Raw genomic sequence first — 27817 nt, 5'->3', positions numbered from 1 at the left:
TCAGGGGTCATAGAATTTACTGAAACGTTCTAGAATACACTCAGAATTTTCAAGAATGCTCTCAGAAATTTTTCCAGAATGCTTCCAGAATGTTCTTGGAATTTTTCCTGAACACCAGGTAGGCATCATTGGGGTTTTAGAAATGTTCTAGAAACAATGGTGAATATTCTCAGAATTTTCTAGAATGTTCCGAGAACATGCAGTGAAAGTCTTTGTGGGTCTTGGAATTTTTTAGAATGTTCTCAGTATTTCGAGATTTTTGTAGAATGTCCTAGAACATTCTAGATTGCCCGGTGACCATTTTGGGGGGCCGAGAACCTCTTCTGATGGGCTGGAAATTACTACGGCCCCCAGAGATCAGCACAGGATGTCCTGGAGTGGCCACACCCCCTTGACTCTCCTCCCATGTGTGCAGGTGCTTAGGCTATGTGCCCTGTGTAAATGTCAGCCGGGCTGGGCACAGCACCAGGACACCCGCCGCACCTGGCTGGGGAATTTCCACTCAGACCTGCATCCCAGAATCCCCCTAGGATCACTAGGTGGCATTTTGGAACATTCTGGAACATCCTACAAAATCTCTAGGACATTCTGGGAAAATTCTAGAATATTCTAGAATGTTTCAGAAGATTCCAGAATCTGGATTTTTTTTTTCCAACTTTTTCCCTGCCAGGTGTCCAGGCATGGTCTTGTGAGCTCCGGGGAGGTCATTCTGGGTCTCTGTCTCTCAGTGAAAAAACTGGCTTGGAGCAATTCTGCAGCATGAAATCCTTTAATCCCATTTCCTACTCCAATGACCCCAGGGTTCTGGCTGGCTCCAGCCAAAACAAACTGCCCAGCGGAAGCACAGGAGTTTGTAGGGGGCCCCCTGAGAACAGGCAGTGCCGAATCTGGAAGATGCTATGGTGTTCTGGCTTGTACTCTCTTGTACAAAAGTGGTTAAAAGACATCCTCATACTTAAGAATGAGGTATGCCTCCTAAGTAGTGGTTTACCCTGCTGCACCACAATGCTCATCCTTGGCATTTTATGTGATGTTTCCCTGGCATTTGGACTTGTTTACCTAAGTTCATTTGTTGGAGCCAGTGTTGTGATGCATTAGGATAATCTGTTGCCACTGATGCTGGCATCCCATATGGCCACTGTTTGTGTCTCAGCTGCTGTACTTCCCATCCAGCTCTCTGCCAATGCATCTGAGAAAGCAGCAGACAACCCAAGTTCTTGAGTCCCTGCCACCCATGAGGGAGACTTGGGTGGAGTTCCAGATCCTGGCTTTGATCTGACCCAGTCCCAGACATTGTGAGTATTTGGTGGGTTGACCTGCAGATGGAAGATCTCTCTCTCCCCCTCCCTGTCTCTCCTTCTTTATAACTCCGTCTTCCAGATAAATAAATCCTTTTCACATATTTATTTTTCAACATTTTTTCCCTACTTTTTCGCACACTCCCTAGGTGCTGCTGCCCTCTGTGGACTTGTCCTCCTCAGCCTCTGACTAGAGCACAGCCACCTCTCCAATGCTGACATCCTCTGACACATGTTTCACTCTTCTGTTCTCTCTAAACTGCAGACTCTTGGGCAACCTAAGTAACTCTCATGCATAAACTTGCATAGACACACACACTTGAGGACTACTTAGTCTTGGATTTCAGGTTGTAATTAACTTTAATTTTCAGAGGACTGGTGACAAAACAAGTCTGGAAGCCAGGGTGCAGCCTTATGGTTCAGATGTCTGTGTCCCACATTGGAGTTTTTGGGTTTGATTCCCGGTTCCAGCCCCTGACTCCAACTTTCAGATAATGTAGACCCTGGTAGCTAGCAAGTGATGGTTCAGATGATTAGGTTCCCTGCTCCTGGGCCAGCCCTGACCGCTGTGGACATTTCAGCAGTTAACTAGAGGGTGAATACCACTTCTCTGTCTACTTGTTCATTTCTTTGCATCTCAAAGTAAAAAACAAAACAAGTATGTGTGCATCATCCATTAAAATAACTTCCTCAATGGAAAAAGCAGTGTCATTGTTATTTTTGGGGAAAAATAATGCTTCTTGGTTGTAAATGATATTTGAATAATGCATAAGTGTACATCAAACTTCCATTGTGGACAAGGAAGAGAAAGATGGAAGCAATAATTTTTACTTCTGGCTTTGGTACTTGTCATGTAACCTTGAAAAATTCATTTAAACTCATGGGACCTGAGCATCCTTAAAATTACAGGCTCGTCTAGTTGAGGCAGGTGGTGTAAGGGGAGGTGGCAGGAAGCTGAGAGCTTTCCTTGTTTCTGTGCCAACAGAGCTAAGTGACATTAGCAAGTCATTTGACCCCTCTGGATCTTCCTCCCTTGTGAGATAAGATTGTCTTTGTAGTTAAAGGATTTATTCTACACAGTCCTATCTTATGGTAAGGTTCACATGACTGTGAAGTGTTTTATAAACTGGCAGTGTAATCATCAAGTTGGCACTGAAGATGAAATGTTAAACAGCATAGAACTTCTAAGGCTTGTAGTTCTATGAGGAGCTACACAGAAACATTCAAGTTCATGGGCATTTTTAAATTTAAAAACAGAAACATTGAATCACTGTTCAGAATCAGTATAGTTGCTAAAATTCTTATTTATAATCACTGAGATTGGTAGTATAATTACTGATAGCATACTCCTAGTGTTGTATATTTTAGTTTATACAATACTTAGACTATATAAAATATAGGTAGCATGGGAAGTGCGATACACAGCAGTCTCGTAGAATGGCAGATGTCCTAAACAGCACTCTGGCCTCAGAATCAGCCCTTAAGGCACTCAGATCTGGCTGAAGAGCCCATGAGAGTATTTTAGGTATGGAAAGCTGTGGGGAGCAACTCGGACTATACTGTTACTGGAATTAAGACTTATTCTATGCATCTGCTCTCCCACAATGTGGCGCTGGGAGAGGAGCGTACAGCTTCTACCCAGCTGCCCCTTACCAACTTGATAAGCTGCAAGAGCCGCTCCTGATTGGAGGAGAGCGGCGCGCTTGGCATGTGAGTAGCAGAGTACGGATTGGTGGAGAGGACTATATAGGAGGAGAGAGATGGCATGGTGGTGTGTGTTGGTTGGAGAGTGCGTTGGAGAGTTCACGGGGAAGTTGGTTACTTCATTCTTTCTCACTTCTCTCTACTCATTCTTGCTTTGGGAGTTTGCTGTTTACTTATTCTTACTTTACTATAGAAAGGACTTGTAAAAAAAGGGAACAACAAGCGTCCGGTCCGGTGCGGCTCCTCCGCATGCGGAGGAGCAGCAAATGGTGCCGTGACTCAGATAGGAAACCTAGGAGGGAAAAAACGGGAAGAAGTGGGAAATTACCGGAGAGAGAGACTAGCAAAGAGCCTAGGGGAAGGCCGGACGGAAAGAGTGCCGGTGAAAAGCTAGTTAGAACCCAGGAAAAAAGCCGTGGGGGAAGAAAATTAGAAGCTAGGAAAGAGGTATTAACTGGGAACGTCTGGGAGACTCAGTCTTCCATTACGCCCACCGCTCCCACATGTCACAGACAGTACAGACAATGGAGTTCTTTGGCTACTCTTTGCCCACTGGCTACCTCTTCCTCCTGCTAGGCACCATTCTCTATTTCTCCCTAAAGATCATCCATTGTGGGCTGAATGTGGTTTCTCTCTCTTCCTACTCCCCACCTCCTCGCAGCTTTTCTTCTAAGTGAGGGAAACGAGGGGGCAGGAAAATTGATGCATTCGTAAGAGCAGTCGTGGAGACGTCCCCCTGGTTTCTACAGCAGTGGAGGCAGGTGGGACGGAAATTACGTGAGGCTGGGGAATCGATAGAAGTGCTGAAGCTGTGGCAACTCGTTGATCAGGTGCTTCAGGACCCCACGGAAGGGATCGAGTTGTTGCTTAATGAGGGGAGTGAATTGCAGGAAGAATTATGGCAGGGCAGCCAGGCGAGCAGCTATTGTAACGAACAGGTGAGAAGAAAATCAAAGAAGGATTTAGAGAGCCAGGAAGCTTACGTGGGGGAGAAGGAAGCTGAAGAGGGAACCTCGCCCCCGAGAGAGATGCCAAGAATATATCCTGGCCCTACAAGGCTGGCAAATTCAACCATAAAGGATGAATCACCACCCCGGTATCGCCCATTAGTACTACCAAAGTTTCCTCCTGTAAAGAAAAGCCCCTTTTTTCCACATGAGATTGAAGAAGAGTGGGAGGAGGAAAAAGGAGTGATGGAGGGAGTAGGTATGCAGGAGGAGATAGAAAGGCCGAGAACCGAAAGCAAGCAAAGGGGAGCTGTTTATAGAAAACCTGCTTGGGAGCAGTACCAGGAACCAGGCCAGGTGTTTCCTATAATTCAGGATCAACAGGGAAACAGGGGTTGGACGCCTCTTGACCATAAATTACTTAAAGAGTTGCAACAATCAGTACAATTGTATGGGCCCCATGCAAGTTACACTCAGGCAATCCTTGATAACATTGGGCAGCAAGGCCTAATACCCGAGGATTGGAGAAACTTAGTAAAGGCGGTGTTGGGCGGGGGTGACTTCCTCTTATGGTTAGCTGCTTATAAAGAATTCGCGCGAGAATATTCAAAGCAGAACTATCAAGCAGGGAATCAAGCATGGGATGAGGAAATGTTAAATGGAGAAGGGCGATTTGCCAATCCCGATGAGCAGGCCTGATTACCAACAGCTGTCCTCTTACAAGTGAGAGAGATAGCAAGAAGAGCCTGGAAGGTGATACCCAGAAAAGGAGAAATAAGACACAGCCTAACTAAGATAGTACAGGGCCCTACTGAACCTTACGCTGACTTCGTGAACAGATTAATGGAAGCAGCAGGAAACATTTTTGAAACTGTGGAAGAAGCAATGCCCTTAGTCAGAAGATTGGCGTATGAACAGGCCAATAAAACATGTCGTGAAGCTCTTAGACCATGGCAGCATAAAGACATCCCTACCTTTTTGAAAATCTGTAGGGATGTCATGGATGATGTAGCTTCTGGATCACATGCTGCAGTAGCTGTAACCCGACAATTTAGACAGAACATGAGGGGACGAATATGCTTTAGATGTGGTCGAGAAGGGCATCTAATGAGGGAATGTAGGGCAAAATTTCCAGCCCGAGATCGGCAGGGCATAGAGAACTTGAGAAGACCAGGCCTTTGCCCACGCTGTAGAAGAGGGAATCATTGGGTCAGTGAATGTTACTTTAAAATGAATAGCGCAGGCAATCCCCTGAGGATGCCAAATGAGCCGGGCCCCATAAGAAGATCAGGTGTATGTGGACAACAGCAAAAAAATGGAATGTGGGCCCCTGCACCCTGGGGCCAAAACAATCGGTGGGTGCCACGGTCCCAACAATACAAAAACCAAATATTTACTGCGCAGAGTTACGAGCCACCGAATATTCGGTACTAACACCTCAAATGGGGCCACAAGCCATAGAGGTGAGGGCAGAAACAATTTCAGCGGAGCATAAGGGACTTGGAATAATCATAGGAAAAGAAACAAATGCTTTAAGAGGCCTAATGGTCATTACCGGAGTCATTCAATTACCTTTTGATAAGTTAAAAGTGCTAATACAATCTACAAAGGGTATTATTCAAATCAAGCCAGAAGAACCTGTGGCTCAAATGCTGATCATGATTGGAGCGCAGGATGTTCATGGACCCCAAGGGGAGAAATTTGCAGCCTTGTCCCTATCTTTAGCAGATCGACCTCTGTGGACCTTAACCATTAGAGGAAAGTCGATTCAGGGCCTGCTAGATACAGGTGCAGATGTAAGTACAATTTCAGAAAATGATTGGCCGAAGTCATGGCCCCTTCAGCCAGGAGATAATACTTTAGTAGGCCTAGGTGCGGCCATGACACCATCAAGAAGTGCTCAGGTGCTTCATTGGCAGGATCAAGAAGGGAACAAGGGAAATGTGCAGCCTTATGTTAGTGCACTCCCCATCACATTATGGGGAAGAGACATTTTAGAACAATTGGGACTGACATTAACAAATGAGGACCAATTGGAGAGTTCTACAGGACGGCGTATTATGTATAAAAAGGGATATCAGGAGAGAGGATTAGGCTCCAGAGAAGGCAGAAGGGACCTAGCCCAGCCCAAAGGCGATTTTAAAAGACAGGACACGGGTTTTTCGTGGGGGCCACTGAGATGCAGTCACTGCCATTGTCATGGCTGGACAACAAGCCAAAGTGGATACCACAGTGGCCCCTTACCCATGAAAAGTTGGCTGCGGTAAATGATATAGTGTTACAACAATTAGAGGCAGGCCATTTGCAACCATCAACCTCCCCATGGAATACGCCAATATTCGTGATAAAGAAAAAATCGGGGAAATACCGGTTGTTGCATGATTTACGGGCTGTTAATCAGCAGATGCAACCCATGGGGGCATTACAACCCGGACTCCCGGTTCCTACTATGATCCCAAAGCATTGGCCATTAATAGTACTCGATCTGAAGGACTGCTTTTTTAGCATACCTCTACATGAACAAGACATTCAGAGGTTTGCTTTCACCGTACCTTCCATTAATCATCAAGGTCCTGACAAAAGATATGAATGGAAGGTGCTTCCCCAAGGAATGACTAACAGTCCTGCCATATGCCAGCTATATGTTGACCAGGCAGTAGAGCCGGTTCGACAACAGTGCCCAAAAGTACAAATTTTACACTACATGGATGATTTGTTAATAATGGCTGAAAGTGAAAGTCACCTTATGGAAGCATATAAGCTGCTGTTATTATATTTGGAAAAAGTTGGGTTACAAGTAGCGCCAGAGAAGATACAAAAAGGGGAAGTAGTACAGTACTTAGGGCTTAAAGTAACTTCTGAAAAGGTGACCCCATTAGAATTTGAAATTGCAATAGATGGGTTGCAGACCCTTAATGACTTCCAAAAATTATGTGGCAATTTAAATTGGTTGAGGCCCTATTGTAAATTAACCACCGAAGATATGATGCCATTATTCAATATTTTAGAAGGAGATGCCCAGCTTGATTCCCCTCGTAGATTGACAAAAGAAGCCCACTTGGCGTTACAGAAAATCGAAAAACAAATTAAAGCAATGCAGATGGAAAGATGTGATCCACAACAAGCCCTAGAAATATTAATTTTTATGGAACAGCTGTATCCCTTCGCAGTCATTTGGCAAGGAGGACCCTTGTTGTTTGTATACCCACATTCACATGCACCGCGTGTACTATACACCCAAGGCATAGCGGTGGCTGATTTGATATTAACAGCAATAAAAAAGGTGACAGAAATGGCGGGGAAGACTCCAAAGCGATGTGTAGTTCCCTTTGCTCAAGAGGCAGTAGAAGCCTTTACAAGGGAATGCTGGCAATGGGCATACATAGTTCTCATTCTACAAATAGAGATTGACAATCACTACCCTCGCCATCCATTTGTTAACTTCTGCACACAGGTTTCAATAAAACGGGTGCAGAAGGTGTGAAGGGATCCAATTCAAGGGGCAGTTACCATATTTACGGATGGAGCTAAAGGCGGAACAGGAGCAGCTATATTTAACAATCAGCGATATTTTGTCTTAACAGCATCCCCTTCTCCACAACATGCAGAATTAGCTATTATCACAACAGTATTACGCAGAGAGAGCGCACCCATGAATATTTTGTCTGATAGTGCATATGTGGTGAATGCAGTTCAGATGCTTGCTACACAGTGCCTTATTCTTAAATCCTCCTCAGTCTATTCTTATTTAAGTGAAATTCAGGGGTTATTAAATCAAAGAGAGCATGCTATTTACATAGGCCACATAAGAGCTCATTCTAATTTACCTGGCCCACTTACTCGAGGAAACATGATGGCAGATCATTATTCAAGATTCTTGCTTGCATGCACCGCTTTGGAACAAGCTAAAGAATATCACTCTAAATGGCATGTTAACACCCACACTTTAAGTTTTAAATTTAATATTCCCCGCAAGCAAGCAGAAGATATTATTAGATCCTGTGAAAAGTGCGTTGTTACCATAGTTCCAAAGATTCCTGCGGGAGCCAATCCCCGTGGCCTTAAACCAGGACATATCTGGCAGATGGACGTTACACATATCCCCTCTTTTGGGCGACAAAGCTGTGTTCACGTCACTGTAGATACATATTCAGGTGTAGTTATGGCCACAGCCATGAATAAAGAAGGAGTACAACAAGTAATCCAACACTGCTTGCAGGCTTTTGCAGCCTGGGGAGTTCCTCATGTGATCAAAACGGATAACGGCCCAGCGTATACATCAACTCGTTTTGCTGCATTTTTGAAAGAATTCAGAATCTCCCATATTACCGGTATTCCATACAATCCACAAGGGCAAGCTGTGGTAGAACGCACTCACTTATATTTTAAAAATTTAATAATTAAACAAAAAGGAGGAATAGGGGAAATGGCCACATCCAACAAGGATGCCTTGGCCCTAGCTCTTTATACAATTAATTTTTTGAACAAGAAAAAGAATGGTAAAACACCTGCAGAAATGCATGCTCAATCAGCTGATAAGGAATCAATACAGTGGGTAATGTGGAAGGATTTACAGGACAACCAATGGAAAGGCCCATTCCCCTTACTCAGAAGAATACGAGGCGCCGTTTGTTTTTTTCCACAGGGTGTGGCACAACCAATATGGACCCCTGAGAGAAGAATTCGGTTGGTAAACCTACCAGCAGAAGAGCTAGAAGAAAAAAACTCTATTTGAGGAAGAAAAACAATGAATAACCAATCCCTGGGATCTTGAATATGGGACATTTTTCAACGAACTCTGAAGTAGCACGACAAACAAGACAGTCAATAGCATGAAGATCACGCTGAACTTTACACAGGTGCGTATCAACGCCAAAAAATTAAAAAGAAAGGGGGATCTGTGGGGAGCAACTCGGACTATACTGTTACTGGAATTAAGACTTATTCTATGCATCTGCTCTCCCACAATGTGGCGCTGGGAGAGGAGCGTACAGCTTCTACCCAGCTGCCCCTTACCAACTTGATAAGCTGCAAGAGCCGCTCCTGATTGGAGGAGAGCGGCACGCTCGGCGTGTGGGTAGCAGAGCACGGATTGGTGGAGAGGACTATATAGGAGGAGAGAGATGGCATGGTGGTGTGGGTTGGTTGGAGAGTGCGTTGGAGAGTTCGCGGGGAAGTTCGTTACTTCGTTCTTTCTCACTTCTCTCTACTCATTCTTGCTTTGGGAGTTTGCTGTTTACTTATTCTTACTTTACTATAGAAAGGACTTGTAAAAAAAGGGAACAACAAGCGTCCGGTCCGGTGTGGCTCCTCCGCGTGCGGAGGAGCAGCAGAAAGCCACTCTGGCAAAAAAGAAAATAAAAGGACCTAAATAAAAGATCTCTGTGAGTGAGATCCCAGTAGAAAGAACAGGCCATCAAAGAAGGAGGTACCTTTCTCTGAAGGGAGGAGAGAACTTCCACTTTGACTATGACCTTGTCTAAGTAAGATCGAACTCAGTGAACTCAAGAGGCTTCCATAGCCTTGGCAACTCATGACTAGAGCCCAGGGAGATTTCTGATGCCATAAACAAGAGTGTCAGATTGTTCAGTCAACAACAGGAATCACTGTGTGCTTACTCCTTATGTGGGATCTCTGTCCTTAATGTGTTGTCCAATGTGAAGTAATGCTATAACTAGTACTCAAACAGTATTTTACACTTTATGTTCTGTGTGCTGCAAACTGATGAAATCTTAACTTAATATAAACTAAATCGATCTTCTGTGTATAAAGATAATTGAAAATTAATCTTGATATGAATGGAATGGGAGAGGGAGTGGGAGATGGGAGGGGTGCTGTTGGGAGGGAAGTTATGGGGGGGAAGCCTTTGTAATCCATAAACTGTACTTTGGAAAATTATATTTACTAAATAAAAGTTTAAACAATTAAAAAATAAAAAATAAATAAAAATATAGGTAGCAATATTTAATGCTTCTCTTACTGTTCCTGGATTGGATTATAGTATATGTTAATAAACCCTTTTTAAAGATTTATTTATTAATTTGAAAGACAGAATTATAGAGAGAGACACAGAAATAAAAAGATGTTCTGTCTGCTGTTTTACTCCCCACATGGCTGCAAGCAGCTGGAGCTGGGCTAATCCAAAGCCAGGTGCTTCTTCCAGTTCTCCCACATGGATTCAGGGGCCCAAGTATTTGGGCCATCTCCTGCTGCTTTCCCAGACACATTAGCAGGGAGCTAGATTAGAAGCAGAGCAGCTGGGATATGAACCAGTGCCCATAGGGGATGCCAGCACTGCAGGTGGTGGCTTCACCTTATATGCCACAGCACCAGCTACAGCCTATTCATTTTAAATTAATAACTGAAGATTATCTGCTGTTCAGCCTCCAGGTTTTGGCTTGGCCCAGCCTCTGCTGTTGTGGACATTTGGGGAGTGAACCAGAGGTTGAAAGATCTCTTTTCTTATGTCTCTCCCTCTCTAACCTTGCCTTTCAAATAAATAAATGAGTCTTTGAAATAAAAATACATACACACACACAGACACACACACAGTACCAACACAATGGGTAAAGCCATGGCCTGCTGTGCCAGCATCCCATATGGGTGCTGATTCAACTCCCAGCTGCTCCACTTCCAATCTAGCTCCCTGCTAATGTGCCTGGGAAAGCATCAGAAGGTGGCCCAAGTGCTTGAACTACTGCATTCATGTGGGAGGCCTGGAAGAAGCACCTGGCTTTAGATTGGCTCAGCTGAGGTCAATTTGGGAAGTGAACCAGCAGATGGAAGATCTGTCTCTACCACTTCTCTGTAACTCTGCCTTTCAAATAAATAATAGATTTTTAAAATGGGGGAAAAGGGCAGTTTTGTTGCCTTCCCTTTCCTTAGAGTAACATAATCAAAATCTGTTAGGCAAATGAATAAAGGAAATTCTGAGATCATGTATTGACCACAGAAGAGAATGGATTCCTTGTGCATTTTCTGCAAGCCCATGCTAGTTAGAACCAAGGGAAGCATAACAAAAAAGGGGAGGCCTATATCCCTCTTATTTGTCTTCTTTGTTCATTGGAGCAGTGGAGAGTTGAGTAATGTAATATTGGTGTTTGTCTCCATACAGTTCACTTCTATTTAGCTGGTTCTTTTTTATTTTTGCATTTCTTTTTTATTTATTTTAAGAGATTTATTTGAAAGGCATAGAGACAGGGGTCTTCCATCTGCTGGTTTGATCCCCCAATGTTTGGGTGAGGCTGAAGGCTGATGAGCCCCCTTCCAGTTCTCCCATGTGGTGTGGGGTCCAAGCACCTGTCCATCACCACTGCACCTGTTGGCTGGAGTGGGACAGGAATTTGGGCGGCAGGGACTTGAATCAGCAACTGTGATGCAGGCCCTGCAGTTCTGGTTGCACCCCAAACCATGGTGCCAGCCTTGATAAACTTTTCTTTAAAGTGGAATTAGGGGTAAAAACGATCTGAGGTGCATGTGTGGTTCCATTGTGAGAGGGGCTGAGGCCCCACGGGTGACCAGGGGCCAATAGGAACACCTGCAGCCTTGGCCAGCAGGTCCCAGGCACCTCCCCTCTCCTTCTGCCCCACCCACAGCAGCCCAGCCCAGGCCCAGTCATGCCTTAGGGATTTCCACCCCAAACTGGTCAATTCAGGTCACTTTGTGATCCCTGAACAGATTCAGTAATGCATGCTTCTTCTCTACTACAAAGATCTTATGTTGGTCATATTTCCAGTTACCAAAATCAAATCAACTCACACCTGGACTCTGAGTATTCAATGACATTAGTTATCAAAATAAATGTATTCAAATATTCAAAGACCACTTCAAAGCTTAACTGCCTTCAAGAGTGTTTGGCACTTGGAACAGCCACTGTGGTTTTCTACACATGAGCACTCACTATTTTATATACCATTTAACAATTCAAACATCACTTCAGCTTCAGTAATACACAGCAATAGAATGGATGATTCTACATAATAAACATGTTACATTAGTTTGGACTTAAAACCTAGAACTAAAACCATGTGGTAACCTGGATGGATTTAAGGAAAGATGTAGAGCTAGGTAGCTAAGGCCACAGAATCCCAGACCTATTGATTTTAAGTGAGTCTGGAACAACAGCATTCCATTGCATTATCTTCCATCTCAGAGTCCTGCTTTTCCAGTGAGACCCACCCCACTCAGACCACGTATTTCCTGCCTGTGTCTTCACGGTGGTGGAAGCTGTTCTCATACAGGCATCTCCTGGACAGTCACCAGCTTCCTGATTTACTACCTGAACTGGAATCCCCAGTTGCGAGGTATATTTCCCAAACACCCAGGCTGAATTGAATGTTCGTCTCTGGCAGTCAAAAACTTCTGCCTTAGGAAACAGAACATGTCCTCTACTCTGGGGCTCCTTTTTCTTCTCATGGGGTTCTGTGGTGATCTGTGGTTTTCAACACAAATCCTGGTAGCATTCTGACTCAAAAGAAAGACCAGGGATAAGAGTTCTTTCTGAGGGCTGGTGTTGTGGCATAGCAAGTTACACTGCTGCCTGCAGCAATAACATCCCACATGGATGCCAGTTTGACTCCCAGCTGCTCTACTTCTTCCCTAGCTCCTTGCTGGGTAAAGCAGCAGAGAATGGCCCAAGCACTTGGTCCTCTGCCCCCACATGGGAGACCTGGAGGAAGCTGCTGGCTTCAGCCTGGCCCAGCCGTGGCCATTGTGTCCATTCAGGGAGTGAGTCAGCAGATGGACCTCTGTCTTTCCCTCTCTTTTTCTCTCTGTAACTATGCCTTGCAAATAAATACAACTTCAAAAAGTTATTCTCCATCAAGTAATACACCCTTTTCCAGGCAGTTGTAAAGCTGGGAGTCATAGCTTCTTTTATATTTTGGATAATAAGAGTTTTGGTTTGAAAGCATGTTCATCTGAGACAAAGATCACTCATTATCCTTTATTAGAGAAGGGGGCTCTGCTCTTTGAAAGTGAAAATTAGAAGCGGTAATGTGTGATGACCTCCACCTGCCAGGTCTGGGGAGACTTATTTGAAAGACAGGACACCAGGAGAGGAAGCTTTTCAGATTCCCTGGCCCTTGCTTTAGTCTTATGTCTTTACTTCTTTTGTTGCATCTTGATGTCAAGAGTGTACTCTTTATGCTGAAATGAGGAATTGTGTCTTACCTCTTTTGGGCCTTTTTCTAAGCAGAGTGTATATATTTATCTTGGATATAAGGATGGCTTCTGGGGTGGGTGGATCTTTTTTGGAAGTTTTCACAAGCCAGCCAGTAGCCTATATTTTCTTCACAGAATTCAGTTTTTAGAAAAGCCTCCAATACAGCCAGACCATCTGTATGTAGGGAAGAGCAGGCAGAAAAATAAAAAGAAACATGAGGAATATGAGGAAGCTAATGATCAAATAATCCCTTGTACTTTTCTAGTACTAGGATTAGCTATTCTCGTTTTTACTCAATCCTGTAATCCTGCAGATTTAGCTCTTTAAAGACATAGATGCCTGTAGGCAAAATACTTCATTGGTTCCATACTACTAAAACAGAAATACTTCAGTTTGTTTTAGTGCCAAAAATGTATTTACAGGAGAGGCATAAATCCTCAGGGAACTAAGTCTCTTGCAAACACTGCATGCAATGAAAAGCATCCTCAGCCTCAACCAAGAGCACTGCCATTACAGAGCTGAAGGCTGATTTATCTTCCCCACCTGGTGTGAATATGCTGCGAAATAAGCGGAGATAAACAGACCTTCTAGGTTAAGTCAAATTCTCCCTGGTGAGCTGCTCATTTGAGGACACAGCCTTTCTGCACTCTTGTGATACTTGCAATGGATTCAATTCAAGCCTAATTCACAATTGCTGGCCAGCAGCTCCTGGAATGCTTCTGACCACAACAGTGCTTCCTTCAGGGAAGGTCTGCAAGAGCAGTTCTCTAATGAGTTGTGCTCAGAGCAGTTCCCCTCCCAGCTCAGCAGTGAGCTCTTCAGATTGCAAACACAGGAATCTCAACTTACTTGATGAAAGCTTGCTACCTGCTTTTCTTGCCAATTGTGGCCTTCCCAGGAATGGTGGAGTTTTGCCATAGGTAGCTCAACCTGGTCTTCAATACTCTTATTCTTAAAAAAAAGACAATTCACTAAGTGGTCATCCTTGAATACACTACTGAGCCTGAATGCATTTTTACCAAATAAAGTTGCCCAATAGCTATAAACCAAAAGCCAACAACAGGCTTACCCACCTAATATTACACTCAGTCCCGAAGTACTGAGCAGTTTCATCAGTTCCTCAGAATGTAACTACACTGTGAGGACTAAAGATAGGACTGCCCAAATTTTAATTATCAATACACTGCACAGCTAATAAAGCAGATGGGGTCTCTGGCCCACAAAAGGAAACAATTTCCCTGCAAGGTTAACCGCAATCGGGAGACATTTTGCACCTGATGGAACCCACAGCAGAACTCCCTTGAGCCGGCTCCTCTCCTTTCCTTTCCACCTTCGGTCCTGGATGGGCCAGAGACCATGCACAGGAGGTGCCATTGGTCACCCATGGCCCCCTGTCTACCTGCAATGCTCCTGGTAGGAAGATGCTGCAGAACAGTGATTTGTCCCATGATTGTCACTGTGTGAGATCATCCCATCATGAGAAAATGACCATGGATTCAAATGAGATATCAACCGCAGAAGCACTTCCCCCAGCATCAGTGCAGGAGGGTGGATGATGGAAGGCACAGCATGTCCAGGACTCTAGGGACCCTGCAGGACTCTGCTGCCCTGGATGCCTATAGCAGGCAGCTGCATGCGGCCCAGTGTGCCAACAGCGCCCTCCTACGAAACCCTTCCCCCTGTCTGCCCATGCAGACCACACAGATGCTGTGTCAGTGAGTAAATCAGCACCGCGCACTTGGTTTTCCTGATGAGACTTGGCCTTCATTACTTCCCCAAGCGCAGCACGTGCTGCAAGCCTCAGCCAGCAGGGCTGGCAGGAGAGGTGGGCGGTCACACTACCAGGTCTGTCTCTTCTTCTCCTGACCCTCCTGACTCAGGGGCCACCACCTGCATTCTAGCCCCAAGGTACAAAACAGCCAAGAAGCTAAACGACCCACATCACCAGCCTACACCACAACTACCAGCTGCCCACCAATGACCACCGCCTTTATAGCCAGCCTACATGGGGCGGGTCTGGCAGCGCTGGTCCTGCCCCAGTGCAGGAAGGATTGGCCCAAGGTTCCCCGCTGGGCGGAGCCTGAGCTGTCCTGCAGCAGATTCTGGAAGCAAGAGAGCTGCTGATGGCTGAGGCCCTGGCTCAGAGCACACTTAGTGAGACCCCATGTCCGGCAAGGGCGCTGGGGCCCTGGACTTTCCCAGGCTGCAGTCCTAGGGTGGAGGCTTACTCGGCACTCCTTCCCCAGCCCTGCCCACAGGTGGAGTGGGGTTCCCACGGGGGCATCTTTCTTCATGGGAGCATGGGTGAACCCCAAATGCCGCGACTCCCAGTTCTGAGTGCTGGCCCGCAGCCTTCTGGGAGGGAGTAGGATACAGAGACTTTGTGGAGAGGTGACACTTGAGCTGGGCCTGTATTTTGGGTTTTCTCTGGATGCACAACCCAGTGCACCTGGACCTGCGGGTCTGCTGCAGGCCTCCTGGAGGCTCTGGGAGCTGGGCGTCCTGGTGGCAAGGGCAGGAGGGCGGGAGGTCCAGGCGCTGAGCTCCCGCTGGGTGCACCAGGCACTTTGGAGCTGTTCAGAGTAAGGAGTTGAGGTCACCTCCTGAACCACTGCTGGTCCCAAACTCCTGGTTTGGGATTTGCCAGAACCCTGAAGTAGGGGTGTGGTGGGGGTGGTAGTGGTTGGGTTCAATGCACTGTATTTGTGAATTCTTCAAACACAGCTTCTCCCTACTCCTGCAGGCTTTCAGGTGATTGACGAGGACAGAGTCCCTCCACTGCAAAGTGACTGAAGTTTGGAAACTACGTCCAGAACATCACAGTGTGTATTCAGCTGATCATCCTTCAGGCCTGCAGGTGGACAGCAAGAGCAACAGTAAGATATTAACTACTGTAGATACTCTCCTTTCTTTCCAGTAGACCCACCAAAAGAGAATGGGCGATGAGTACTTGAACATTGGAACCAGTCAGCATGCTAGGGTGAGCTGCCAGTACTTGGAGCTCAGGAGTGGACATGGAGAGCAAAACATGCATTGTAACTAAAGAGGACAGTTAGGCATTTTACTGTGAAAAGGGAAATCATTTAAAAGTGAGCAAGACACCTTAAGTAAATGTCTGTATATTTATTTTTGTTTATTTGCAAGGCAGAGAGAGCCCTTCCATTTATTGCTCATTCCTCAAATGTCTGCACCAACCAGAGCTGGGTCAGGCTGAAGCCAGGAACTCAGTGTGGGTCTCCCACACAGGTGGCAGGGACTCAAGTACTTGAGCCATCAGCTGCTGCCTCCCAGGGTTCTGTTAGCAGGAAGCCAGAAGCAGAAGCAGGGCTAGGGCTTGAGCCCTGGGCATGCTGACTGGGATGTGGAAGGCTTTACCACTATGCCAAACACATGCTCCAGTAAGCTGTTTCAACACGTTTGCAAAATGTAAGAATGTGGTTTTAAATATATGCTCTTCATCTTAAAAATTTGCATAATCTTATATTCAGTTTCATGTGATTCAATACTTATTATTAAATACAAGTAATGTTTAGACACATGCTTTCCTCACCAATAGAAACCTCAGTAATTTTTTCACTTTGAACCTTGAATATTAGCATTCATTCAGACTGAAGTTCACTCATAAGCTGGGAATTCTGAAAAAGAGACAGTAGGGAAAAAATCTAGATGTGTATCTGATACCTAATAAGGTTCTGAACCTGATTGACAGAATCTGAGTAACTGTTCAGAGAGTGACTTCATACCTCTCCCCTCTGTAATGAGAAGACTGTGTCCTTTGGCCACTTTCACATGATGTTATGTAAATTTTACCTGAAAAGCCTTTTATAAATTCTGAAGTACCATACAGAAGCATATTATGCATTTCCATATGTGTGAAAAAAGGCAATGTCAAAGGCATAGCTATTCCAGAGAGAAGTTAGGAGGATCAGCTCAGTTTGTAAGTGTGTAAGTACCATTAAATATCAACATATTTGAAATAGATTTATATATAGAGTGTGGAGTTCATGATAGATATTGAATAAATGCACTCTGGATAATAAGCAAATATCAGAAATAATGCCACACCCATCAGTGTTTAAACTCTTCAGACAGCTCCGTGCCAGGGAAGTGCAGTGATCCCTGTAAATTAACAAAAATCAATCTGTGTATACCCATGGAAGCCACTGGTTTATATGCGGTCTATACTAGAGGTTTTTGTGCTTAGTAAAATTACTTGATTTTTTAATGAATGCTTTCAGACTGATACCTGATGCTGAGTGGCAGACAATTTTTTCTGAAAAGTATGTGGTTGAGAAATATAAATATAAACCAGTTTATAATTTTGTGTCTGAATATTTTTATGCATTGAGACAGTACCTGCAATAATCAGAAGACTTTTCCTCAAAAAGTTGCTACATTGATGCATCTTCATTTATGTATGTAATGTATGTTTAGGTAAAAGGAAGAGAGAGAGAGAGAGAGAGAGATCTATCTTTCATCTGGCTCACTTCCAGATGGCCACAATAGCTGGGGTGAGCCAGGCCAAAGCCAGGACCCTGGAAGTCTGCCCCAGTCCCCCATGGGGGTGCAGGAACCCAAACTCTTGGGCAATCTTTGCTGCTTTCCCAAGCAAAGAGCTGGACAAGAAGTGAAGGTGGTGAGTCTCAAAGCAGTGCCATAAGGCATGCTGCTGTTGCAGTTGGCAACTTACTCCTTTGTGCCACAATGCTGGCCCTGGATTGATGACATATTGAAGTGCTGCCACTGGCTTTTGGCTAAATAGGATGACTTAACATGTTTTCCACTCTGTGGAAGAGGAACAAATCAGGCAGTTGGTTGTAAAAGTTGCCCATGGAAACCACAGCCTGAGAAAGATGAATCAACTCACCTTGCATTTTCCACCTTGCATCTACACCACCCTTTTCTGGACAAACATCTGATTGTATGCCCTTGTGATGGAGGTTCTCAGGGTGCTGGAACTTTTTGTAATTTTTTTAAAAATATAGATTAAGAAGAAGGAAAATAAACAAAAAATTACAAACTGCTGCCAATACCAAGAAGAGATTATTGAGCGTAAAATGTCACCTGTTGGAGCTAGCACTGTGGCACATCAGGTTAAAGCCCTGGCCTGAAATACAGGCATCCCATATGAGTGCTGGTAGAGTCCCAGCTGCTCCACTTCCAGTCCAGCCTCCTGTTAATGCACCTGGGAAAACAGTAGAGGATGGCCCAAGTCCTTGGGCCCTTTTGCTCATGTGGAGACCCAGAAAAAGCTCCTGGCTCCTGGCTTCTGATCAGCTCACTCTCTACCTCTCCATATAACTTTTTCAAATGAATAAAATATTTTTTTTAAAAAAGGTATCCTGCCATACTTCTTTCTTCCCTGTTAATTCCTAGGAATTAAAAATTGTTACCGGGCCAGCACTGTGGCAAAATGGGTTATAGCAACACCTGCAGCACTAGCATCCTCTATGGGCACCATTGCATGTTCTACTTCTGATGCAGGTCTCTGAAAACATACTGGGAAAGCAGTAGAATATGGTAGAAATCCTTGAGTCTTGCACCCAAGCGAGAGACCTGGATGAAATTTCCCTGACTCATGGCTTTTTTTTTAAAGATTTGTTTATTTATTTGAAAGAGTTACAAACACCCACACACACACACAGAGAGAGAGAGAGAGAGAGAGAGAGGTCTTCCATCTGATCGTTTACTCCCCAGCTGGTTGCAATGGCTGGAGCTGCGCTGATCTGAAGCCAGGAGCTAAGAGCTTCAAGTTCTCCCATGCATGTGCATGGGCCCAAGCACTTGGGCCATTTTCTACTGCTTTCCCAGGACATAGCCAGGAGCTAGATCAGAAGTGGAGCCGCAAGGACTCAAACCAGTGCCCATATGGGATGCCCATAATGTTTTCTTTAATTGGAGAAATGTTCCTTTGATAGAATGAGCATATGACCCCACAATATTCTCTACTTACTCATAATAGGGTCTGAGATGTAAAAGTCATGATTAATTTCTTAGAAGAAAATTTACATACCCAGAAGCAAAGAGTGAAAATTAACCTTTTGTTTTTCTCATGAATGAATCAGAGTTTCAAAACTAATACTTAACTTGTATTTTAGAGGAGTTAATGACTTAACCATCTCTTCTATTAGAAATACTACGTTGTGGCCAGTGCTGTGGCACAGCAGGTTAAAGCACTGGCCTGAAGTGCCAGCATCCCATATGGGCTCCGGTTCTAGTCCCAGCTGCTCCTCTTCTGATCCAGCTCTCTGCTATGGCCTGGGAAAGCAATAGATGGCCCACATCTTTGGGCTGTTCTGAAGCTCTTAGCATAGTGAACATATATTAGATTCTCATTATTGAAATCTTTAGAAATGTCAGAAAGCATGTAACTTTCTTTAATGATCTGAAACAGAGATGAGATCCATAAGGGCAGAACTGCTCAGCAGCCACACTGCAGGAATATGTATCTTTCTGACGATATTTTCATCTGCTTCTTGCAGTTGCAGCCAATCTGTGAGCTCTTGGTCTGTTTTCTGCCCTTGGGAGGGCCTAGGGTGCTCTATATTGTCTGTAAGGATTCAAAATTTGTTGTATATTAGTGTCTAATCATAAAATTTCCAAAGTGACAAGCTGGATATAATAAACTATTCCAGACTGCAAAAAATAAAAAAATAAAAAAACAAGAAAATACAAACATGGTGTACTGTCTATAAAGTACAGTGGTAAATCTCTATTATAGAGATACACATCTCTACACAATTCTCTCTTTCTTTCCCTCTGAAAGTCTACATTCAGCTCTCGATGGTACGATTACTTAGGAATAGATTTCATATACTTAGTTTCATAGTCAGTGAACTCGGAATTATTATTGTAGTATTGAGGATTGTACTGACTAAAACACTATGTTTATTCCATGTTAAATAACATCATCGTATCTTTGGATTCCATTTATCCTGCTACTGATGTATTCACAGGAGAGGGGAGGTGGGAGGAAAACCCAAGATCCATCAGGGTGGAGGAGGAATGTCAGAGGCTGTGGTTCTATTGTACTGCAGCTTGGGTTCTGGAAGAACACATTAATGGACCCAGATGGTTTGAAGCTAACTGAAGGGCTATGTTCTGTACACTTGTCTGTGGTACTGCATTTTCATTTATGTAAAATTTATTTCCTTCAAGTAATATATTAATTTGGATGAAAATGAAGATGTTAAGGAATTTTCAGAATGGGTCTGTTTAACCCTCATTGGCTTTGTTTTTAGGCACTTAACTCAGAAAAGAAAAGATAGAAAAATACATTTTGGGTTCTCTTCATCTGTACCACGGCACTCTTTGGTTAAGATTTGTCATTTTGTCATATTTGATTCTCTAGACTCCCTGAAAAATCCCCTACTTCATCAGATGGAGTCCGTGTCTCACCATGGCAGTGAAAAGTTTAAAATGTTCCAGCTTTGCATTTAGCTAGGCCGTGGACACATGCCATGGCACTTGCCAGCCAATTGTGTCAGGGGCATCATCTGAATCAGAATTACTTGCATGAAAACAAGGAGTTGCAGATTCTTCCAGTGAAAGTGGAGAGGAGCAAGAGCTGCAGAACATTGCCAGGGTTGAATGTGCCATGGGATGCCATGTGGTGGCTGGTGTCTGGGGTGCTGGTTCTGCAGAAGATAGGGCTTATGGGGGCTGGTGCTGTGGTATAGCAGGTAAGGCTGCCTCCTGCAGTGCCAGCATCCCATATGGTCACCGGTTGGAGTCCAGCCTGCTCCACTTCCAATCCAGGTGTGCTGTGGCCTGAGAAAGCAGTAGAAAATGGCCCATGTCTTTGGACACCTGAACCCACACGGGAGACCTGGAAGAAGCTCCTAACTCCTGGCTTTGGATCAGCTCAGCTCTGGCCATTGCATCCAATTGGGGAGTAAACCAGCAGATGGACGATTCTCTCTCTCTCTCTCTCTCTGCCTCTCCTCTCTCTGTAATTCTGACTTTCAAATAAATAAATCTTTTTTTAAAAAAAGCTTATGCTTAAGGGTAGTGTTCATGGAAAATGTGTGGGACATTTTTCAGCAAGATTTTAGATGAATTTTCCAACCCCTGAACCTCCTAGAGATTAGAATAGACTTCTAATGCACAACTTCCACTTATGCTTAATTAGGTTTTTGTTTTGAATTGTTTTTGATGAAACAGCAAGGAATTCTGAGTTATAGACTTCCTATTTCAGAGACAGGTGAACACTGATGCCTGCATTATAATTAAATAATGCCTATCACCCTTTCTTAAGCAACAAATGATCACAGATTCTCTCTTTGCTGCTAAGTAATGAGCATGGTGATTCTTCCCACCGTAACCACCTTCCCACCTACACTCCCTCCCCTCTTCCTCCTTCCTCTCCTATTGACATGGAATGCCTTACATAGCTAGGCTGAACTTTTAATCCACTTGGCCCTAGGTGTTCATACACTTCAACTCTGTGTGATTATTCATATGCCCTTTTTATGACAAGGCTTATGTCAGAATGACAAATTATATATTCACCTAATACTGAGAGTCATCAAATTGATTTCTATTTTCTTCTCTCTTAGGCAGTTCTTGAGGGGCAGAAATATTTATTTTGTATATCATGTATTTATTCAACTAAAAGACTGACTGTCAAGATGCTGAGTTTTAGTGTCAAAGCAAATATGTTTCTAGACCCCATGAAGTTTACAGTCTGGCAAGAAAGAGCCATCTACCCCAAGAATATTGTTTAACATAGTAAATGCTGGTGTGAAGTCAGTGGATAAAGATTGAAGCATTCTTAATCTAGCACCACCTCTAATCCCATGATCTCTAATTGAGAGAAGTAATCAGAAACACAGAACTTCATGTTACCCAGTTATCTCTTTGAATTTCTGATTAAAAATAAAACATATCAAACAACACACAAATACCTAGGAGTGCATAATATTTATATACTATCTTGATATTAAAAATAAGAAAAAATAACCATGAAAAATAGCAACTTTGAATCTCCTTTGTTTTCTAGACAAGTTTTAATCCTATGTGGTTCTTCACAGTACATTATTACCGTAAATTACAGTACATCATTACAGTAAATTATTACAGTAAATAATTACAGTAAATTATTTTTGTAGGTATTCTTCATCTCTCTCACATTTTTCCATTTGATAAATCAGATTTTAAAAACTGAGACACAAGACAAAAGAAATATCTTTAAGCTAGTATTATATATTGATTGACATTCTAAAAACAGTTATTTATTTATTTGAAAGTCACAGTTACACAGAGAGGAAGGGGAGAGAGAGAGAGAGAGAGAAACATCTTCCATCTTTTGGTTCACTCACCAATTGGTCACAATTGCTGGAGCTGTACAGCTCCAATGCCAGCAGGCAGGAGCTTCTTCTGGGTCTCCCACACAGATGCAGCTGCCCAAGGACTTGGGCCATCTTCCACCGCTTTCCCTGGCCATAGCAGAGAGTTGGATCGAAAGCAGAGTAGCCGGGTTCAACCTCCACCCATATGGAATGTCAATGCTTTACATGCTATGCCACAGTGCTGGCCCCTTGATTGGCCTTTAACTTAGACTTTTTTATGATATTAAAAAACACCATGCTTTTCTAAGCTCTTTCCATTCAGTTTCTATTTTGTAAACTCCAGATAATACTGTCCCCAGAGTTAATCTAAGGTATAAATGCTATGATATAAGGCATTTAACCCCTTAACCTGTCTCTTTGAATACGCAGCTATGTTAGCTCTGTGTCCATTCTTCTGTCTCTGTACTAGATGAATAAAAAGACAGTTTAAAATGATTTGAAAAGAACTATAAGGGGTCGGTGCTGTGCTGCTGCTGCCAATTGGGGAGTGAACCAGCAGATGGTAAACCTCTCTCTCTCTCTCTCTGTCTCTGGCTCTCCTTCTCTGTAACTCTGACTTCCAAATACATAAATAAATCTTAAAAGAACTATAAACATCAATAAAACACAAATGAAAATTGTATTCTCAAAACTGGACATTAAACCATGCCTTCTACACCTCTGTTAAAAGCTACATTCTATCATAGTCATTTATGATTTCTAGGGCCAAAGTAGTAAATAAGATTTTTCTGGAAGAGACAGAGGTTATGAGGGAGCCAGGATTTGGGGTCAGTTAGCAGCAGTCAGTGTCACTCTTTCAGATTTGATTCAGGAAAGGAAGAAAGCAACTGATCCCTGAGATTTTGGTGGGGGGAAGGAAAGGAAGGAGGGACTGAATAAAAGCAAAGGCCCTCTGGTTGTGGGCACCCACCCCTGACTACAGCCTTTGGGAGGGTCAGCTGGTGTCTCTAGGGATGCTGCGGCCTGTACTCCATTTCCCAGAGTTCCCAGGAGCTCGGATGTATTATGCCTTCTGAATGCCTGTGCACATGCGCATGCTGCTGCCATTCCCTGGGGCCTGAGTTGGACCAGAGGGAGTTCATTCCCTGATCAGGGTCAGCCCTGGGGGCTGTGCTTCTCCTTCTCTGGCATTTACCGCATCTCCTGCTCTGCACGTGCTATCCCAGGGAGTTTCCAAGTGCTCACCCCGAGCCTGCCTCCTGCTGCATCTTCCCTCTTCATCCTCCACCTGTGGGTCCCACTTACCAGGGAGTCTCTTCCCGCCACTCCCCGAATCGATCCCCGTGTGTCCAGAAGAAAGGGTACCTGCTCCAGGGACTTTCTGCTGCAGGTTTGGCATGCAGGAAGGGGCTGGGATACGTGTGGGAGAAGGGTGGGTGCCAGGGAGCCATAGATCATGGCAGCTTCCCCCGAGGTCAGGACTGGGACCCGGGCTGTTCTGTCTCCCACCTCCACTTCCCAGGCTCCCAGTGCCTGGAATCTCTCCTGCAGGACCTCACCCAAACTGTCCCTAATGAGCTTTATTTAGTGGTTATAGGAGAGAGGGGGCAGCATTCTGGGAACATGCACACGCAGGGAAGGAAGGCAGAAAGACTCCAGCTCTCCACAGTTAAATAAGCTGGGTTCCCACTGTGGGTGGTCTCAGAATGCAGTCTGGCCACGTCTCTTGATGTTTCCTGGGCTGGTTCCTGCAGGGTGGGGCTGGGTGGCCTTCAGCAGGGAGCCTGGGGCAGCAGAGGGGTGGGAAGGAGGATCTGACTGGGATCTGCCCCACTGCTCTCATCCTGCACCTCATCTTCCTGGTGGGGAGCAGTGTGAAGTGTGCATTGATCCCTCTCATATTAATTATCAGATTTTTCCAATGTGGAATTTGAAGCTGTTCCAGAAACCTGGGGTGGGAAAACTCCCTTCTTTCAAACAGGCACAGAGACAGTGGAGGATCCAAGGAGTTTCTATTAATGGCCCTAGGCTCAGCTGGAATGATTTCCTGAGAACTGAGCATCAAATTCAAGTTTCTTAGCTGTTACAGCATTGGTGGGTTTAAATGGCAGCCTTCATGACTTAGGTCCACATTTCCAATGGTCAGTGGGTCCAGTATGTTTGTAAAAGTGATGCCGGGGACAGATTTATTAGGATAGATTTATGACTGGAGTTTACAGAAGCAGAACTTAGGACATCTTCCCTCCCTAGATAAGATTTCAGTGGGCAGCTGTTTCACTCATTAATTGTGAGCATCCACTTTTAAAGGTTTGTGTTGGATGGGGTCCACTTCTCTTTCTTTGATGATGTATTTGGCTGCTTTTCATTTTCTGTCTTCAGCTATTTCTTCTCCTGTTAGCAAGGCTGTCAACTGTTTTGACCTGCCACTGATCCCTTTGCAAAATAAGAAGGGAACTAAAATTAATGCAAGTCTACTGTGTTGTCAATAACTGGAGCTACTTTTTTAAAGATTTATGTATTCATTTGAAAGAGTTACACAGAGAGAGGAGAGAGAGAGAAAGAGAGAGAGACGTCTTCTCTCCGATGGTTCACTCCCCAATTGGCAGCAACAGCTGGAGCTGTGCCAGTCTGAAGCCAGGAGCTTCTTTTGGGATGAAGCTGTTTTTTAAAATAATTATTTATTTATTTGAAAGGCAGAGTTACAGAGTGGTAGAAGCAGAGATGGATGGCTGGAGCTGTTTGGATCCACAACCAGAAGCCAGGAGCTTTGTCCAGGTCTCATAGGTGGGTGCAGGAGATGAGGGATTTGGGCCATCTTCTACTGTTTTCCCAGGCCACAGCAGAGAGCTGGATGGGAAGTGCAGCAGCCAGGATCCCAACCGGCACCCATATAGGATGCTGACACTGCAGGCAGTAGCTTTACCCACTATGCAACAGTGTTGCCCACTATCTGGAGCCCTTTTAATCTGAGTTTGCATAAATTGGAGAATTACAACATCATAAATACAGATAAGTAACATCTTTTTCTCTGCCCAGTACTTTACAGTTACCCAGTGATCCACTGAGAATCTTACATTCCACACTGTGTAATTTAAGAAGGCCAGTTACTTGTCTTATTTTGGGTTCTGTGGTTAAACCCATGACATTTTTGAAATGGGAGGATATTAGTTCTACAATTTCATAAAGACTGCTCTGTGGAAGAAGTTATAACTGTGAGAGTGGTAAGAAAGAAGAGGGGAAGAAATAAGTGCCCCTTACTCCACACAGAGATGTCCACAAATGGAGTAGAAGGTGTGCCCTTGAAAACTATGGCTGACTTTCTGGGACAAACTGTGTTTGAGTGCTTCACATGTTCTGATAGAAAGGTGTTGCCACCAGGTTATTAGTATATTTATTTAGTTAGTTTTTAAAGATTTATTTATTTATTTGAAAATCAGAGCTACACAGAGAGAGAAGGAGAGAGAGAGAGAGAGAGAGAGAGAGAGAGAGAGAGATGTCTTCCATCAGGTTCATTTCCCCAGATAATACTACATCATTGTGAACTTTGCTCAGTTCCTGACCTATACCTTTCCTTTAACCTAGTACTTTGCCATGTAGTAGCCCATGAAAACTGCAGACTGCATAAATGAATGAATATTTGGAGGGTTGTGATTTCTTAGAGGAACATCATGAGACAGAAGGAATAAAACAAAACAAAAGTATCCTCCGTATATAGAAGATATACTGTTTTTGCAAGCTATAGAGAAGAGGAAGAAGAAGGAAAGTAGTGAGACTGGAAAGGTTGTGGCAATGGTAATAGGCACTAGTCAAGAATTCAACAAGCCCATTAGGAAAGTATTAAGGATTCTTTACTTCCATGTAGACTCTGCCCTCTAATGGTGAACAGGGTCCTCTAAACCCACTTGTTGCACAAATGAAAACCCAAGCATTGTCTTCTCCCACAGATGGAGTCTGCTATTGGTTTTGATTTACATTTCCCTAATGGCTAGTGATATTGGGCATGTTCATCTATGTCTTGACCATTGAGATTTCTTCTTCTGAGAAACCTGTATTCTGATCATTGCCCATTTCTTACGTGTACATTTTGCTTCTTGTTTGGAGTTTTTCCAGTTCTATATATGTATGTTCTGGCTATCAATCTTTTGTCATAGTCAGAGTTTTCAATGTATCCTGCCATTCCATCCATTGTATCTTCACTCTGTTGATTACTTTGTTGTGAAGATGTATCTTAATTTGATATGCTCAAATTTGTATATTTTATTTTTGTTACTTGTGCTTTTGGAATCTTACACAAACTGTTGTCTCTGCTTATGTTTTACAGTTTCTCATATGTTTACTTAGGTTTTGGGTTATTTTTTAACATACATAATTTTATTACAAAATGTTTTTTTAAAAAAACAACACAGAATGCAACATCCTAACAAAAAATCCAAATTTACAAATGATACTAATTCCTACAACTTTGCTGTGCTACCATACACAAGTCAAGAAATTAAAGAAACCATTAAATATTTAGGAACATTCAACATCAGAAGCTTTAAAATCTAACTGTATGTAGTAGCCCCTCAAAAAGCTACAACCTGCATTTTTTAAAAAAAGTATTTTCTCTACAAAGAATCTTATCAGCTATACAAAAATCTGTACAGTTTTTTTATACTGAAGCTAATATTGAGCTGCACTTGAATTCACATTCTTAGCAAAACAACTGCCTGAGCACACACGCACACTCCACACTCATCATTACAGGATAGCCATTTATTCTTCATCTTCATCCTCTTCCTCATCATCTTCATCTTCTTCCTCTTCCTCTTCTTCCTCCTCATCTTCAGGTTCATTCTTCTTCTTTGAGCCTGTGGGCCTACCAGGGCCCTTCTTTCCCACTTCACTTTTGCCCTTGGCATGGTATGCAGCAATATCCTTTTCATATTTCTCCTTTAGCTTAGCTGCTTTCTGTTCATATGGTTGTTTATCTTTGGCTGACTGTTCAGACCACATCTCACCCAATTTTTTTGCAGTGTCCCCAATGGACAGGCCAGGGTGTTCACTTTTGATCTTTGGGCAATGTTCAGAGCAAAAGAGAAAGAAGGCAGATGATGGTCTTTTAGGAGCATCGGGATCCTTTTTCTTTCCCTTCTTATCACCCTTGGGAGGAACGTAATTTTTCATCTCCCTGTCATAACGAGCTTTATCACTTTTTCCCATATCTTCAAACTTGGACTTTTCCTTTGCAGACATGGTCTTCCATCTCTCCGAGCATTTCTTAGAGAATTCTGCGAAATTGACCGAAGTCAGGGTGTTTCTTCTTGTGCTCTTCCTGGCACGTCTGCACGAAGAAGGCATAGGAGGACATTTTGCACCTCGGCTTGTTGGGGTCTCCTTTACCCATGACGACGGAATGGCGGCCACCTGGTGCGA

At 43.8% G+C, this 27817-nt stretch overlaps 1 pseudogene; it reads right to left on the bottom strand.

Moving 5' to 3' along the window:
• LOC138844901 (high mobility group protein B2 pseudogene) lies at positions 1-27637 on the bottom strand (annotated as a pseudogene).
• Between the last annotated feature and the right edge of the window lie 180 nt (positions 27638-27817).

The sequence above is a fragment of the Oryctolagus cuniculus genome, chromosome 13, assembly GCF_964237555.1.
Source record: "Oryctolagus cuniculus chromosome 13, mOryCun1.1, whole genome shotgun sequence".
Classification (NCBI taxonomy): Eukaryota; Metazoa; Chordata; class Mammalia; order Lagomorpha; family Leporidae; genus Oryctolagus; species Oryctolagus cuniculus.
The sequence above is the reverse complement of the archived record's forward strand: the minus strand, read 5'-3'. Positions and strand labels throughout refer to the sequence as shown.